This window comes from Cuculus canorus, chromosome 2 (assembly GCF_017976375.1).
Source record: "Cuculus canorus isolate bCucCan1 chromosome 2, bCucCan1.pri, whole genome shotgun sequence".
Taxonomy (NCBI): domain Eukaryota; kingdom Metazoa; phylum Chordata; class Aves; order Cuculiformes; family Cuculidae; genus Cuculus; species Cuculus canorus.
This window is the reverse complement of record NC_071402.1, coordinates 25,016,590-25,031,872: the sequence shown is the minus strand read 5'-3', so window position 1 is coordinate 25,031,872 and position 15,283 is coordinate 25,016,590. Positions and strand designations below refer to the sequence as shown.

Sequence of the window (15,283 nt, the reverse complement as noted above, 5' to 3'; positions counted from 1 at the left end):
CCTTAAGTTCTTTGACTTACTTTTGAATAAATCAAAGCAGCTGTAACATTGTGTCTTAATGGGGTTTTGTCCTCAAAAGAAAATGAGAAGAAAAGATGTCTTTTTTTTTTTCAATGGAGGTATGATAGAGTGTACTGCAGCAACAGATAGTGTTCCATGTTGTTGTCTGTGTAGGTGTAGGTTGTTTTTATCAGAAGATAAAAACAAATAAAGCAATCTGAACTGAGGGCTTTTAAATTGTCTGACCTGTCACTTGTATATTTTCTCATGCTATTATCATTGCAGCGGTGGTGTAAGACTACCAGTTTTCTACCAGAAATGTCACTTGTTGTTCAGCATTCGTTATTTGACTTGTGCTAATGTATTTTTGAGCAATGCTGTGCAGCACCTGGTGAATATGGTGCACTTAATAGTAATTTGTATCTTAAGTTCCTTTTCTCTGTAAATCTCTTGTGCTTCCAACCTCATTTCCTGCTGCTCCTGTGCTGTCAGGCAAGCCAGGTAACTATTACCATTGGCACCACTCTTCAGTCTCATGTTGCAAGTACAAGATCCAAGAGCAGAAGAAAAGATAGATGAAAACTGCTGAAACATCTTCGCCAGACCGTAATTCAAGAGAAAATCTGGAGATGACTGGTCTTGAGTGGAAGAGAATCCCTCTATCAGAGATAGTACCTCCGTCTTTGAGTCATCAGTTGTGTCTGTTCGACAGCACTGGAACACACAAAACAAGTGCTTAAGCAGACGTGGATGATTTGAGCACCTCATCCCTCACCCCATCTGCTTTTTGGAAAGTGAGTGTGTGGAGCCAAACTTTTCATCTTGGCATTTCTCTCTGCTCTACAGTTTTTTTTTGGAAGCCTTCGTATTCTCCTCTCAGACTGCGGAAGGTCAGGAATGGTGGGTGCGATGTGCTGATGTAGTTGGTGCTCCTCCTCTGTCCAACAGAATCACTTCAAAACTTATTTTGGTGCAAATCACTGCTTCCCTGCTTAAACGAGCAGTAACTGTGCTCCCTGAAATAGAGGGGGAGCCTGCTGAGATTAGGATTAGTTGGAGAAGTATCAGGTTACTGAGGGCACTATAATCAAGGTGACAGCTGCTTTCCTTCTGCTTATTGAAACAAAATATCCCAAACCGTTTGACAGAGCCACATCAACTAAGTTAACTTCAGTGCTTTTACTCTTTCCACAAGTTGGTGGAATACTTAGCACTGTTGGCTAATGAAATATTTGAATGCTAATCTCTTTCCATGGATACCAGACAGGAAAATGTTGAGTATTGCTACCCTGACAGCATGGACACGTGCTTGCACTGATGAACCTTTTCAAGGCAGACGGTGCGGGGAGGGAAGTGGTTTCTCCCTGAGGTGCTCGTACGCTTGCTGTAGCTGCTGAGCGTGGCATGAAAGGAAGAGTGAGCTTCAGCACGCTCAGAGGGGGATTTTTTGTGGCTCAGCAGCTGCTGTCTGGATGCTCACTTCTCTGTACCCTGCATGGTGAGCAACCTCTTAAGATAACACTTTCTTCATCCCACCTCTTCCAAGGTATTTACACTTGCCCTTAAGTAACCATTTCTTTCTTTGGCGCCTTAACTGACGCACACTGAGATACTCAGGAATGAAAAATGGGAGATGCTACTTGAAATAGCTTTGATGTGCTGTTTGGGAGAAGTGTTTTTGAGGAGCAGGCTATGAGAGTCCTCCCTGAGCTCTATTTATACCTCCCTTCTAATTATAGTAGTTGATTTTATTTTATTTTTAAACAAAAACTCTTGTGAGTGTCTTAGCTACAGAAAAACATGAAAATACATTGCTGGGGTTTGGGTGCAGTTTATTTCTAGCGATGAGGAGCAAACGTGTGGGGAACAGGTTTATGTGAAAGAATAAGATAAATTAAGATCATGAGAATTACTAGTCCTGGGCTTTATTGCAAGATTGTGACTCACGTTTTAGCAATCATCCTCTTGTACAAAGCCTTTTCTTAACAGGTTCCTCTTCAGAGAAAGCTGGTTTTAGGCTTGGATTTTGGATTGCTGGAGGCATGCTCCCAGGGCAGTCAGAGGGCAGTAAGTTTCCTTCAAGGCAGAGTCATCCTTTTCTGAGGCCTCTGTGGAAGGGGCTGCTGCAACAGACAGCATCAGAGGTTGAAATGGGAAGCTTGAATCTGTAATGATAGCAGTAATGAGGGATTTAAAAATTGCAGTGGGGAAAGACAAGAATAATCCAATTGCTGAGCCTCACTACAGAAAGTGGAGCTTTACTTGCTTCATGGCAACTGCTACATTCCTTTTTGGTTAGGATAAGCAAGAACACGGAGCAGAAGGACTCAGAGAAAATCAAATTGATTAAACTTGACTCGCACAGGCCTGATAAAGTTCACCAGGTGTTTCACTTGAGTGCATTTTAAGAGGTGGCTCTAAAAGCCTGAGGCAGGTGGAACTGCAGCAGGAGGGAAGGTGGGGAGTTTTCAGCTGTAGGGTTTGCAGGGAGGCTCCCTCCTGCCACCAGCTCCTTCCATGTGGCCCTTATATTCCACCAGGCTGCCAGCATGACTGGAAACCTTCCTTTTCCCTGGCCACGCAGCCCTTTCCAGCTTGTGGAAAAGCATGTCTGTATCACTTCATTTGTGGTCAATGATGTGAAATGTTTCCAGAGTTGAGAGCGCGTTTTGAACAGCACTTGGACTCCTATAAGGGCAGAGAAACAGGCTGAGACTTTAGGTATTGATGCAGCACAAACTGCATGCCCTTGCTTGCAGCTGCTTGGTTATTTTAAAGCACCTAGTTTATCCTTTTTGTCTTTTCTCAGTTGTGCCTAACTGGGGCAAAGCCCAGTTGTGTGGACACCAGGTTGGAAGACATTAATTTTGAAGCAGAGTAATGGCTCAGTAGTGAGGAAGCATAAATATCTGACAAACAGCTTTTGTACGCCATGACTTTTACTCCTAGATGGTCTGGAGCACTAGGTGCCCCAGTAGCAAATCTGCTTTGAGCAGAAGACTAAGTGATGTAGCCCACAACAGCCATGTTTGCATCTGGGCTTTCCAAGGGGGACTAGTTAACCTGAACCCTTGCGGGAGGATGGCTTGGGGTCCCTGCTTGTGCTGCAGAGATCCCGCATGCCTCTGTTTTTGAAATTCCTGAGGGTTTGGGGGGTTTTTTAATGATGCAAGTAGAGGATGAGATTGTAAGGCTGACCTCTTGCATGAGGTGACAGCTCTGTCCAAGGGAGAAGAGACAGCCATCAAGGCAAGTAAAGAGATAGTTGTTCCAATGTGGTTTTTTTAGGGCTGTTTTGTTTTCTTTTTCCATAATTATTTTTAATCTTCTCCTGCTGGCAGTGTAAGAGGCATCAGAAGAAGGCACTGTGTTCATTAGGTGTGGTGCAAGACTTGTGAAGCCTGACCAAAATGAATAGGCTTCACTGGATAGCCATTGAGTACGTGCTCTGGAAATAACTCCTTTTTTTTCTCTTGTGGTTTGGGAGATGAAGGGGGACTTTCTTTCAGCCCTCCTACTTATTTAAAATAATATGCAGGCATGCCAAGCAGAGCAGGATTTATTTTTTTCTAATCCTGGGAGAAGCAGCCCATGATTAAGAAAGTATGTTGGTCTCTGATTCTTAGTTTGTTTCCTTGCATTTTTGATGCCTGTGTTTGTATGCTAAGGTGTTAACAAAAGCATAAGAAAGTGTATTTTTGGGAAAGTTGTGAAATGGATGACATTTTCCAAAAGGACAGTGTGTCTCTTTTGGCCATGGTTGTCACGGTCAAACAAGTAAATATGTATTTTGGTAAGGAGCCCGATTTTGAAAATATCTATGTATCTGTCCCATCATACCCTCCTTAATATGTTTGTAATTCCAGAGAGTTTTGGAAATACCACTGATGTCAAATCCACGTATTTTTGGTTAGGTTGTTATTTTTTTTTATATTTCAGTAATTTAAAATTACTTCTTAATTCTGTCATAATATTCTGGATTGCTGTACAGAAAATACACTGAATTTCTAGTATATTTAGCACAAGTTAGGAATGGTGTAGCCCAGAACACCAGTAGTGGTGTCTCAGCACTTTGTGTGGAAGGAAAAGTAGCAGAATAACAACTTCTGTTCATTTTTCTACCTCTCAGCTGAAACTGTTGCTAACAGAGCTTATTTAAGCATTTGCATTTCCAATATGGAGGGATCTGCACTCGACTAATGAGAAATGTCAAACTTTGCTCTGCTGAAAATTTGGTAGAGGAAAGGGTGTAATATTGCACTGCTGCTGTGGATCTCTGGTGGATGTGGAGGGCATCAAGAAAGTCAGATGGAGAGGCACAGGGAAAGAAGAGAGAAGAGCCAAGTGTGACTTCACATGCTAAAAATCATCTTGTGACTGAATCATAAAATACCAGGTTGGAAGGGACCTCAAGGATCATCTGGTCCAACCTTTCCTGACAAAAGCACGATCTAGACAAGGTGTCCCAGCACCCTGTCCAGCTGAATCTTCGAACTGTCCAATGTTGGGAACTTCCCTTGGGAGATCATTCCAATGGCTGAGTGTTTTCTCTGTGAAAAATTTTCCTTTTGTCTCTGATTGGAATCTCCCCAGGAGTAACTTGTATCCATCACCCCATGTTTTTTCCATATGACTCCATGTAAAAATGGAGTCTCTATCTTCTTTGTCACCACCCTTTAAATACTGCAACATGGTGATAAGGTCTTCCCTAAGTCTTCTTTTCTCAAGGCTGAATGGACCCAGTTCTCTCAGCCTTTCCTCATATGGCAGGTTTCCCAGTGCTTTCATCATCTTAGTGGCCCTTCTCTGGACCCTCTCTAGCCTGTCCGCATCTTTTTTTGTATAGCAGAGACCAAAACTGAACACAGTATTCCAGGTGTGCCCTGACAAGCACTGAGCAGAGGGGAATAATGACTCTTTATCTCTGCCGGTGATGCCCTTGCTGATGCAACCCAGCATCCTTTTGGTGCAGCAGCACACTGTTTGCATATATTGAATTTGTTGCCCACCAGGACCCTCAGGTTCCTTTCCACAGAGCTACTCCTCATCCAACTAGATCGCAACCTGTGCTGCAGTCCTGGATTATGTTTTCCTGAATGCAAGATCTTACACTGGTCTGTGTTGAACTTCATAATGTTCTCGTTAGCCCACTTTTTTGGCCTACCCCAGGTCTTCCTGCAGGGTGACTCTACCTTCTAAAGTGTTCACTTCTCCACTGAGTCTGGTATCATCAGCAAAGTTGATCAAGGCAGATTCGATCCTGTCATCCACATCACTTATGAAGATATTGAACAGCATTGGGCCCAATATTGATCCCTGGGGGACCCTACTTATGACAGGCTGCTAGTTTGAAAAGGAACTATTTACCACCACCTCTGAAGGATTCGTTCCATACCTTTCTTAGGGAGTGAAGTAAGACTGGTGCGTCTATAGTTTTCTGGATCCTCCTTTAAGCCCTTCTTGTGGGTGGAGATGACATTAGCCTTCTTCCTGTCTTCTGGAACATCCCCTGATCTCCATGATTTCTCAAGGATTATGGGGAGTAGCCTTACAATGACATCATCCAGCACCCTTAACACACTCGGGTGGATATTTTCAGGACCCATAGATCTGTAGTGGTCAAGCTCCTGTAATAGTTCCCATACCAACACTTCCTTCAGTGTCAGTTGGACCGTGTTTGCATCTACCTGGACTTTTGTTCCCAAGGCCTGGAGCCCAGCAGTGCTGGCAAAGACAGAGGTGAAAAAAAATGTTGAGAATCCCTGCCTTTTCAGCAGTGTTGGTGATTGATACGTCTCTCACATTTGACAGCAGGCCAGTATTTTCCTTTTGCTTCTGCTTGTTCTTTATGTACCTGAAGAACTCTGTCTTGTAGTTTTTGATGTCTCTGGCGTTGGTATACACACAGCTGAGGTAGTTGGTCTTCTGGCTCTCATTTTGAGAGGCAGCTAAGGAACATTTATTGCTGCTCTGGTTGTCGTGGCTTATTCCCCATTTAGATGGAAAGGCATAAGCATTGCCACCACTTTGGATCCCATTGGTTGCTCACAACCTACTAACGCTATCCCAGAAAATTAGACATGCTTTGGAAGTAGCTGCAGCAATGGGTAGGAGACAGGCAATTTTCCATGAAAAGAAAGGAAAACTCTCAAGGAAACCCACTTGCTTTGACTTTTGATTCTTTCTACACTTGTTTATGTTGGTTTTTAGTTTTCTTTTGTCACAGAGAGGATGTGACTACAATTGTTTCATCACTTTACTATGCCAGCAACCAAGTGAAGCACTGATGGAGAGTGAGCAGGTACCCAGCACCTTCAGTCCTTGCAGAGGTGCCAGAAAGTGAGGGAGTTGCCTCATTCCACCAGTCCCTGAGCTTTTCAGCTTCTCCAAACTGATGCTTCATCAGGAAATTATCATAGTGTTGCAAGTAATGTGGTGAGAGATGAGGTCAAAGGTAATGATGAGTTTAATTGTGGGACTCCAGAAAGGTGATGCAGGGAAGTGGAGATGTACTTGTGTAGCTCTTGTGAAAACAGAGGACCACTTTCACTAGGAAAAGAGGGATAGAGTGGCAGGCTGGAGCTAACTATTTGAGTGGAAAAAAAACAAATACCCCTTGTGGTATTTCACATCTGAACTGATGTGAAAATACACAAACCGACATGGCTGTTATGCTTAACAGAAAAAATTCCTAGCTCCTGCTGCAGAATCAGCACATCAGTTACTGCTTTGTTCCACTCATGTAAGAAGTAAAGTACCTGTATTTATCTTTAGAAATACAGGTGATTCAGGGCTTTCAGCATATGAATTAACCAAGTTAAAGGTTATGCATTATAGTGCATATGTTTCTAACATTCTTACTTATATGAAGAAAATTAGGTAATATTTATACAAACTATTAAAAATTATTTAGCTTTATCTAATAAATATTTATTAGCTGCTAAATATCAGTCATTCATGCCTGATGAATGAGGTTCTCCAGGAGGCAGCTTCAGCTGGGAAGGCATCTCTCTCCTGCCCTCTCTGTACAGTTTTACATTAAGCAGCATCTTTCCCACCTGCTGCGTTTTGCCCGTGGTAGGAATGTCCCTTTTCAGTGCTTGTCAACAAGTCTAGATGGAGATGTGGGTATCTTGCACTTCCCAGCATGCGGAAAGGGGCCAGTTCTCCACGACAAATCCTCTTAGAGATGTGAATTCATTTACTTCTCAGAGAGGATTGAAATGGATCATCTACTCAAGCAAGTGGTGCTGTGATTTCTCCTTGGGAATTTAGGTGGATGTTATGCATGTCACACAGCTGAATTTCTGAATACATTTTTCTCTTTAAAATCTACTTGTAAATGTCAATATACTCACCTCTGGAGCTTAGGTGTCCAGAACTGACAGGTGTTTTTTTATGCCTAGACAGTCTTTGTGGAGAGGCAAATAGGAAGGCAGTATTAAAATAAATTGTTAGGCTATTTGGGATTACTGGTTCAGCTTTAGTAGCGAGGGATGACAAGTTTGGGTGTACTGTGGATGTAGTTTTCTAGGACAATGTGAGCCATGCAAAGGCATGTAGGGCTTGGGGTGGAGGATTTTCTACAGGACAGGAAAACAGTAATTGATCTGTATGTGTTATGGCTGTTTGATGGTGATAGCAGGACTCAATTTATGTATGAAAGCATCATATGTTACAAGGAAGAAAAAGGCAGGACAAGGGGGAGCTAAAAGGAATTGGCCAAAATTGTATGGGTTGATTTGTTGAGAAACAACAGACTAGGTGCAAACACACGAAAAGAAAAGATCCACCCTAAAGTTGAACTGATTTTACTGTGATCAGCAATGGCCTTACAGTCTAGCTTCAAACAACAGCTTGGGCTATCCTGCTGGGTCTTTTAAAAAGGAATGATTGGTAAGTGGTATTTCGCTCATGCATTAAGTGGTGGTTTGCTGGTGAATTGCTTTGGGGAATCAAAACAAGTTAGGGGCTTCACTTTTTCAACTATTAAGTTTCTCCTGCCTGGCAGTTAAGATGTTTCCACATATCAGCAGGATCTGCCTGGACTATGGAGCCTGATTTCATGCTTGTACCATTTTAAGACACTTCGTATAGCAATTTTGTATAAAGAACAGTAGATACTGTATTAATTTCCTTTTCAGTTCTGTGTCAAGTTTATTTGTATTTTATAAAGACACAACACCATATGAAACTTCAGGGTTGCAAGAAAGGCAGCATCACATTTGTTTTGTAAACTGTTGCTATGCAGGTGAACTTGCCCTTTGAATGAGGCTTTATGTACCCCTAGAGTTAATATTTAAACCAACCCACCTGTTCAAAATTTGCTACTCATTACCCCAGTTACATTAAATTAGAAACTCTAGTAAAAAAACGAAAAGGTTCTTGTTTTATAGCATGAGCTGCTTTCCCACCCTCAGGCAGCAAACTTATTAATAAGTCTCTTGCTCTGAACAAAGTAGAGCTCAGTCTTCCAGCTGCACATGGTTGTCTCAGTGCCGTGGAAATAGAAGCCGGTGCTATCCCAAATGCATAATTCATTCCATAGCTAGCAGGTATTCATGCAATACAGTAAATGGCGATGGCTCCTTTGAGCACGCCGCAGCCGAACAACAGCCCTGGGACTGCAGTGCCTGTGCTTGCATGCCCGGACCCAGCTCAGCTTCTTCTGTCCTGTGTCTGGTGGGAAGGGTGCCCTAAAGACCATGCAGGCAGCTTGGCACTTTGGGACCCCTCTGCTTTTGGCAAAGGCTGACTTTGGAGCCACTTAAGTTACGGGAAAACTTAACTTGACGTTGTCTTGGTTGAATGCTTTGTTGGTATCCTTTGGATTAAAATATATTGCTTTAAGCTTTACAGAAAATGATTATGTTTTGAATTTGTATAGGAAAAAGCAATTTTATAAAGTATGTAACTCCTGTATGATGTATTTTCCTTCCTTTCCTCTTTCCCAGAAATCAGTAGTTGTTTCTTCCTACGCATCACATCAGTATTACTTGTTACTGCCACCAGAAATGGAGAGTTGGGATCAAGATGTGTGTTCACTGTTGGATACTCAAGAAATGCAGCATAAAGTACCTAATGTTAATACCAAACTTTTCCTTTTCTGCTTCTGAGGAATATTTTCTAAAGCATTTCTTAATTTTCTTTAAGAAATTTGGGATGCTCTTGCTTTTGCATTTAGTTGTATCTGAGTAAATGCCATCTACCTGAGTGAAGTTTGTGTTGTAGTAATTGCATACAAAAAAAAAAAAAGCTGTAGTTTTGGGGAGACAATGAAGGGTGGAATGATCTCATGAAAAAGGGAAAAAAGGGAAATACAGAAAGGTGATGTTGATTTTCTTAGCAAGTGAAAGCATGACAGAGAGCTGGCCTGTTACTTGTTTTGATAATAGATACATGCACATCTGCTTCTGTACTACTTTGATTTTTAGTGGCATTAACATTGATCAATGAAAATAAATAAAGTATGTCAGAGAAAGGTAAAGTTTAGGTGGCTTCTCAGCAAAGAGAGGAAATGCTTTGAAGCCTTATCCTTTAGAGGTGCGGAGTGACAAACATGCAAAACTCTTCATTATGATGCCTTTCAAAAGTGATTTCTTTTAATAGGCTTCACCAAAGTAAATCTTAAGGAAAAAAAAAAAAGTAGTTCCTTACTCGCTTATAGCTCTCATCACCGCTCTGAGAAGCCATATAATTGCTATATCTCTATGTGCACATGCGACCGAGATTTGGCAGAACATTTATTTAGGAAAGTGCTTCAGTCGTGCAAGGTATTAGTGAGTGACTCTGCAGAGGAGTGTTGACTGTTGCATGGTTATGGCTTTAGGTAATTTAATTAATCCCCAAATTAAGTGGATGCTTGACCAGTGAAAGAATAGCATTCAGAGAAGTGTGGCCATCTTAATTTTCCAAGGACATCCTTAGTACCAGCAGTGGGGTTGACAGCCCTCCTGCCTGAGCCCACTGCCAGCTCCTTGCACAGCTGGTGCTCCAATGCCCCTGTGGCACCTCTGCAGAGGTGGAGGAAGGCTGGAGTGGCTTGGAGGCTCCCTGGAATTCCTCTGTCCTCTTGCTGGGGAGCAGGTGGGCTGAGCACACAACTGTGAGCCCCATGCTACTATGTGGGAGCATGTTCCTGCTCAGTTGCCCCACGGTTCCTTCTCCTGTAGCTGAGGATCTGGGCTGCCTCGCCATTTGCGTATGATGCCCATGTGGGGCGCACGCTGCCTGGAGTCTCCCTATGGCCCAGAGCGTGGCCGTGTGGCCTCAGGACCTGAAGCCAAGCTAAGTGAGGAGGCCTGAGGATTTCAGTCATCAAGGGAGGGAGGTAAAAAATGGCAGCAATTCCTTGTTGAAGGAGTCAACATCTGGTAGCACATGTACTTTGCTCTGCTGGATGATGGTCTTTATTTTGCTGGAAGTTAGGACCTTTAAATAAAGCTTTGTGCAACTGTGATAGGGTTTGTGTTGCAACAACTATAAACTGCTCCAGCTGAGCTTCATGTGCTAGATATGTGCAGTAGATGCTGTCTGGGCAGACTGGTGGTGATGTTCAGGTTAGATGGACCCACGTGTTATTCTTTGTTACTCTTGCATCTACCTCGTTCTGTAGGACCTATTAATTGTTAATAGTGCCCAATTAAAAGATTGTAGGGCTTTAAAGTGCCTACATGCCTTCAGGATGTGCTCCAAGTTAAGCACACTGAGCAAGCCCATATGTGGTGTCCCTTGTTGTCCATAAAGTGAGGCACGCATGGAAGCATCTGGTGGGGGTCCAAGCACAGTCACAGGTTGTGGCAAGCCCTAATCCAAAAGTGCTAGTAGGGCACTGGGCCAAAATTGACCTAGTGTGTTCCTTGGAGGGTTTGTTAGCTCCGTTAAAATGCTTCATTAAGTGGTTTCTCCATTTTGGATTGATCCAATACAGGCCAGAGTATGCTCTTGTCTGCTGGAGAGCTGTTTTTTTTATTTATGAACTTACAAAATAGTGTAGTCAATTTGAATGTTCTGGAGGGGTGAGAGAATGGTACAAAACTCAGTATAAGCACTGAATTGCTTAGACTAACTGCACAGGTTACTTTATTCAGTCCCGTATCTCAGTGAAAAGGCTGTGAAAAAAAGCAAAATCGCCAAGTGGTGTGTTGGGAGGAGCAGTCTGCATAGCCCAGGCTGAGCAGGAGGAGCTGACGAATGCAGACAAGAGGCAGCTGGATGCCTTGCAAGTTTGTCCTAGGAACTGTTTCTTCATTTTAAAAAGTAAAAAATTAATCCAATTATATGTACCAAAGGCAGTTTGTGTGATTTTAAAGATAGTAATGCAGCTGAGAGAGGGATGTAGATCACTGGATTCAATTATGGAATTTTCTCAGTGGAAAAGATTTGTAACTCCAAAAGATTCTCATACAAGTGGTTCACTTATTTTGGCCAGCCCTTCAAAGACAGAGTTGAAATGGGAGAGGTCTGAGAGTCTTGACAAGTTTTCACCATGCCACCTGGAAGAAAGGGTGTTTCGTCTGTGTTTCACATGAAGGAAACCAGTGGTTGTCATTGCCTGTGTAATTCTGTTACCCATCGTTCCTAAATGTGGCTGTAGCACAACACATGTATGATGTCCCCTTTCCAGTTAAGTAATACGTTCCATCCCAAGCTCTCCTTGCAGGTTTATTTGTGAATCACTCTTGATTTTCTTACTTGATAACTGTTAGTTGCCTGCTCTTCTGGTCTACCAAGTGCTCACCCCTGCCCCAAAACTCAAACTGCTAAACAGTGTAGGGATAAACCCATGGCATCTTCCCTCTCTCTGGAGCTGCAGCCGAGGACTGGCTGAAGCCCAGGCTGCTGGATAGCCATCGCCTTGCTCCTGCTTGAGGATACTCCACACAGCACAGGCAGTGGGTGTTTGCAGGGGCTGGAATTCAATGCTAGCATCTGGGAATCTGCAGCTGTAGACTTTGGTCTAGTTTCAAGTTGGCCAGCTTGTACCAGGTGTAGGTACCAGTCTAGCAGTGCAGAGGTTGTGCATGTAAACCTCAGCGATGTTGCAGAGTTGGATCTTCCAGAGTTAATGACGCATGGACTGAGCCTCGATTCTGCTTTTAAATACCTTACTTCCCTGGAAGTAATTTATATTTCTGATTCTGTTCTTTGTTTCCTGCCAGAGAAGCTTTGGTGTCATGTCCCATATACATCAGGCAGAGACAAGGTCTAGTTTATTTGGGTGGAGTATTTATCTTAGAACTGCGTTCACTGCAGTATATTCCTTCAAAACTGGTTGCTCTGCACCTGGACTGGGAACCTGACAGGATTTATAGGCATGTACCCTGGGGTGAGTGCAGTAAGGTTGTACCTTCAAAGCCTATAGTCAGCTCTGCTGTGTTCCAGAGGATTTGGCAAAGCCTGCTCTGCCATTAGGCCTGGCAGATGAATGTGATTAAAAATAGATCTGTCCGCTAACTGTTTGAATTCCCAGGTGGCTGTATTTCCATGTAATAGGACTTTCATCATAATTTATCCGCTTGGGGTGTATTAGTGATGAAAAGCCTTCTTTCTGCAATCACATTTTTATTCATCGTGTTTTGTTTCTGCAGTTGCTCAGCCTTTATGTCACTCATCTTTGCTACTAGATGGCTTTTGCTACTATAAAATATGAAGTACTCTATTGAAGAGAAGCTATATTGGGTAATTACACCTGCCCTAGTAGATTCCTTCCTTCCTTCCTTCCTTCCTTCCTTCCTTCCTTCCTTCCTTCCTTCCTTCCTTCCTTCCTTCCTTCCTTCCTCCCTCCCTCCCTCCCTCCCTCCCTCTTTAGCCTCACAGCTCAGCTAATGAGACCTCCTTTGCTCCCTGTTAGTGAGGCCTTCTTCCCATTTGAGGAGTAGCCTGCAAGCAGTGACCTCCAGCTGGATGCTCATGCATTTCATGGCAAACCCTAACCTGAGCATGCGAAGGTGCTCACTGTGGTACCTGCTTCTCCGTGGGCAGGTGTGTCGTTGGTGATGGAGGGCTGGTCTCCTCCTTAGGCTCACTGGCAGCAAAGGCAGGGAGATGTCTCAGAAAGTAGAAGAAAGTGATGTGGTCTGCATGGCTAAGTGGTTTTTCTTTACGGCAGCCTTGTTTTATTTGACTGAAATTCCAGCAGCTTTGTGCATGACTCTTGGGGAAGCATGTTTCCAAGTCATATTGGTGTGGTGACTTGACTGGTGGAAGCAGTTGATATGACCTGTATTTGACACCTGCTTATGTAATGTTGATGAAAACAACATATACAGTGAAAGTTTCTCCCCCTCCCCTTTTCCAAGTGAAGTTTCAGCTTTGGACCTCTCTCCTCAGATACGCCAAAAGAATACACTTCAAAAAAGGTGTTGTGTGAGTTTGAAAGCACAGTATAATGTGCAAGGTGGGATTTCTAGTAGCATGTCACCTCATGCTGCTTCACCAGCCTTTCAAAGAACTTGACAAGGAAACTATGACTTGGAGTTTGTGACATCTTTATATAGAAACAGCATTATTTTAGCATAGTCGTGCATTTTTCACTGTGTTCCCATAACTCACCTTCAACTGCTGGATTTTACAAAGTTTATGCTGGATTTTACAAAGTAATGCATAATTTTTTATATTCTTTACATATATTCTGTGGGAAGTTTTAATAAAATATACTTTTTTTTTACATCGGTAACTTCCTATGTTATTTTCTTCTTGTGCGATACTGAATGAGCATTCCTCTGATTTCTTGAAGCATCTTGCCTTTGTTAGTGTATAATGTTTCTGCAATTAATTAAGCTTTGTAAGAATTTCTTCATCATGAATGAAAAGAATTGCAGGTATTTTAGGAATCTTTCAATAGCTATTTCATAATAAAAGGCTAATAAGGGGGGGAGCATTTTTTCCTGGTAATCTGAGTTTCAAGAGAGGTGAGTACTAAGAGCTCAGTGTTTACGGCCTCCTTGCTAAAACTTGATACTTCAGCTCTGCAAAAGAAAGCTGTAGTCTTCAATGAGATTGCAGAGAGATAAAAATACAGATCCACGCTGTATTTCTCACCACAGCACTGAGCGAACACTGAGGTCTCTTTATCTAAACCACAAGTGACAGCAGTGTTGCCTGCAGCACAGCCAAGAGCTAAGGTAGAAGGAGGGTGGCTGGATAACAAGTCCCATTTGAGTGCTTGTAAAAAGCGAATAACTAAATTACTTGCAAATTCTGTAGTATACAAAAGTCTGTCTCTAGTAAGGAGTGTTAAATAATACTGATTTGGAAAGGCATCTCGGGATGACCATTTTACCTTTTAGAAAAGTAATTCTGCTAGATTTGCTTTGCTCTATATAGTAGATTGCAGCGGCTGCTGTGAGAGCCCTTGAGCCTTAATAATGCCTTCCTTTTAGGAAGCGGTATTGCTGATGGGAAGTTGTACAGATTAGGTTATATCTGTGTCTGGTTTCTATCAAACAGCTTGGCAGGAATTGCTGCATTTTCTGCTAATAGATTCGGTGCTCTCATGTTGTAGCTTTCTAAATGCAATCTCAAATGAGATGCTGTAGCATGACTTTTGTTTCATGACTGTACTTAAGAGTATTACCTTTAAATCATAAAGGCATATTGTGCTTCAGTTTACTTATGTTTAATTTTTAAGCAGGGATTCCCTTGAGCTAGTTACTCAGTTTTACTTAAGGCACATAATAGGGTAAGTATCGGATGTGGATGATTGTTTAACGGCTATGGATTTTCACAGTGTAATGAAGGTTAATGTTTTCCTAAACTTATTTGGTTTTGTATCTTTTTCAATTAGTGTCCAATATAAAAGATAGGTTTGTAGGCTACCTCTGTTCTAATTCTTTTATTTTTCTAGTGTGATTTAATTATTTCTGGTTTGGCTTCAGTGTTTCAGCTACCTATAACCTCAGAGGAATACACTAAAGCCTTGAAGTTAGCTAAACTTTTCTGTTTCCTCTCTCATCGGTAACAATCAGGAATAGGTTTCCATAATTTAAGGCTCCTTCTTCCAAGAGTGTTAATATTACCTGTTCTGTGGGTTCAATCTGCACAAGGCGGTTTTCGCTCCAAATGCTAAAGAGGGTACATGTCTCGGTCAGTAGTTCCAAGAAAATGAAGGTCTTTTTTTTTTTCCTGTTGGCAGAAGCAGTCTTAGGGTTTTGCTTTTGGGGAAAGTTACCCCCAAATAAGTAAGTCTAAATTTACACATAGTAATTATGGTGTATCGGTTTTGAAGATAATGCTCATTCCTTCCTAAAGAAAGAGACATTTTATTTAATGCTACTGGTTC

General features: G+C 42.3%; 1 protein-coding gene across 1 annotated transcript in view; it reads left to right on the top strand.

Annotated features, from left to right (window-relative positions):
• Positions 1-15,283, top strand: part of SDC2 (syndecan 2) — a 60,606-nt gene that overhangs the window by 11,426 nt on the left and 33,897 nt on the right. The gene's annotated exons all lie outside the window — the stretch shown is intronic.